The following is a 2,683-nucleotide window of genomic DNA, read 5'->3' as shown; positions in this document are numbered from 1 at the left end:
GGCCAGCTGACTTGAAGGTATCCAGCCTCTCAAGGTGTTCCTTCATGAGGTCAGCATTGATGGAGGGCAGGGGATCTCCCTCACCTGTCCCGTAGCGGGCATGGGCGTCCCATGGAACTGATGAATGACAGATGCAAAGTACCCATTTAATAGGTTGGCTTTTTCCTGGGTGTCAGTTGTCAGTTGTCACATCTGGATATAAGTGCATAGTTGCAAATAAGATGTCTATTTTAGTGGATGCAAAGCAAGATCTAGAAGAAACAATTACATGTGGATGTATGGTACTCAGCCATGTGCTACAGTTGTTGGTAACATTTTATTCCCCAACTTGTCCTTTGAATACATTCCTTTTTAGTTGAAGGTAATTAGGAGTGAAAAAAAAGTGAGGCTCAGTGTTAATGGAAGTTATCTTAAGCCCATTGCACACTCAGGTCCCTCACTGCAGCATTTTGCAGTTGTTAGGCCTGGCTACAGGCCCACAGCATCAAGGCTCTTCTCTCAGTTCACAGTCCTCAGCAGTCTTATAAATGTAGCAGGCTTACCTTTCAGAGCTTGGGTTGAATTCCAGGCTTGAGATCCTGCTCTTTTGATTGGTGGAGCCCATCCACCAATCAGGAGGCAGTAAAAGAAATAACATCATGCCCCTTTCCGGAGGGGAGGGGGAGAAGAGCTTCTCCGGACCTGATTGAAGACTGCAAACTGTCAGGTCCAGAAGACTTTGGGGGAAGAGCCCTGGAGCATATAAAAGGAGCTGCGTGCCCAGGACAAGGGGAGATGCCTCAGGGATGGAAAGAGAGAAGAGCGGGGTTTAGAAGAGCTGAGGAGAGCTGCTCAGCATGGCAAAGCAGTAGTCCAGGAAGAGCCCCTAAAGACTTCTATCAGCAGGGAGCGGGGGACGGCTCCAGCAGCTAGGTTCTTGGTGCGCAGCATGGCGCATGGTGTCCAGACCCCAGCAGCTGTGTGAGGTGGCTCAGGTCTGCAACCTCTGGTGTGTGGCCAGAGACACAGTTCACAGGCCAGTGCACAGAGCAGGATCTTTGGAGCCTCTGGGGCAGCTCAGGTCCTCAACCCCCAGAACAATGCTGGGAGTTCGGTACATGGAGCGAGAGATCCTGGGAGCCACTTGGGGTGGCTTGGGTCTACAGCTGCTGACATGGGGCAGCAGACCAGTGCAGACGACGCAGCCCAGATGATCCGGAAACAAACCAAGCCCTGGCGCTGCACAAGGCTGTCCAGGCCTCCAACCCCTAGCACAAGGTGAAGCGTCCACTACACGCAGCAGTGCTTGTGGCCCTAAGCCAGGACAGCAGCAGCAGAGTCAGGTGGCAGGAAAACCTGGCAGCGACAGAGCTTGATCTGGAGAACAAGAGGTAACCCTCCGGGACTGCAGAGTAATAGTAAGTTACGCTGGAGAGAGGGTCCCCACGGGGGAGCCCCGCCCCCTGAACTGGGCGTGGTATATCTGTAGATAGATAGATAGATTATAGGGTTTATTGTTTTGTAAACTTGTACAAAGCTGATATATGTCCTTACCCTTTAATGGTTTTGTTGTGATAAATCTGTATATAGTTAAATAATTGATTGACTGGCTCTGACTCTATAGAGGATGGAGGCAGCCACTGGGCTGTTGTGTCCCTCCACAGCACACTGCCCTGCCAATAATTTCCTCAATTGGAGAGGGAAGTACAAACCTGTGTATACCCAGGCTACATAAACAACTCTACAGTGCTTTCCCACAGGTACCCCCGGTGACCTCCTTCACACCTCCAGCCACTCTCCAGCCTTATTGATTTAGCCAGCAACATTAACCCAGATCATTTATCTTCACTGTTAAACTGTCTTTAGTGCTTCCATCACTCCAGACTCTGTACAGAGCCACTTCTCTGAGCCTGGCAAGGACCAATCTGAAGTCCTATTGGTGAGTCTAGCTTCAAAGGCCCTTGGCCCCTACTCTCCTAGCCACAGCCTGCCTCTTCCAGGCAGCTGAGGTAACTTTCTTATGGGTGTCATTAGCAGAGTCCTCAGATGAGCTGTGTTGATTATCCAGTGGCCTGTTAGGAGTTGGCTGAAGCTATTCCAGGAGATTAATTTTTCCAACATGGCATAATGTACTGTTCAACCCATTCACAATATCGATCTCCTGGTTTGCTTTCAATAGTCACCGGGAGATTGATGCCAATTCCAGTAGACTCCCAGAGGAAGTCACTGGGAGATTGATGCCAGCCCAGGAGGGGTGGCAATCCTATGGCCTGATCATGCCCTAGAGTCCTGCAGCTTCCTGGCTCTGCAGTCTCCCAATAGCAGGGGTAGGGGCAATAGCATCCTCCAGTCTCTGCATTCCCAGTGGATCCTGTAACATCCTGCTCAGTTGTGCAGCCTAGAAGTGGTTCTGACAGGGCTCAGGAGTCTGGCAGCAGCTTCCACAGTTCTGAAGCTTGCCACACATTAGGCAGACTGGGGTCTTCTTAAAGATGCCCGATCTTTCTCGGGTACTCTCTTCCTCACCAATGGGGCTTTCCTAAAAGAGGATGGTGGTCTCTCCTAAGAAAAATGGTTTGTCATATATGTTTTAACCAGGGCAGCTTGGCTTTCTCCGGGTTGCCCCATGTGTGCGGCCACCCTGGAAACTGGCAGTGTGGGGTGTTTTACACAGCTTGTCTTCCTTGCCTGAACGGGGCACCCC

Source organism: Crocodylus porosus, unplaced genomic scaffold, assembly GCF_001723895.1.
Source record: "Crocodylus porosus isolate Cpor-Errol unplaced genomic scaffold, CroPor_comp1, whole genome shotgun sequence".
NCBI lineage: Eukaryota > Metazoa > Chordata > Crocodylia > Crocodylidae > Crocodylus > Crocodylus porosus.
The sequence above is the reverse complement of the archived record's forward strand: the minus strand, read 5'-3'. Positions refer to the sequence as shown.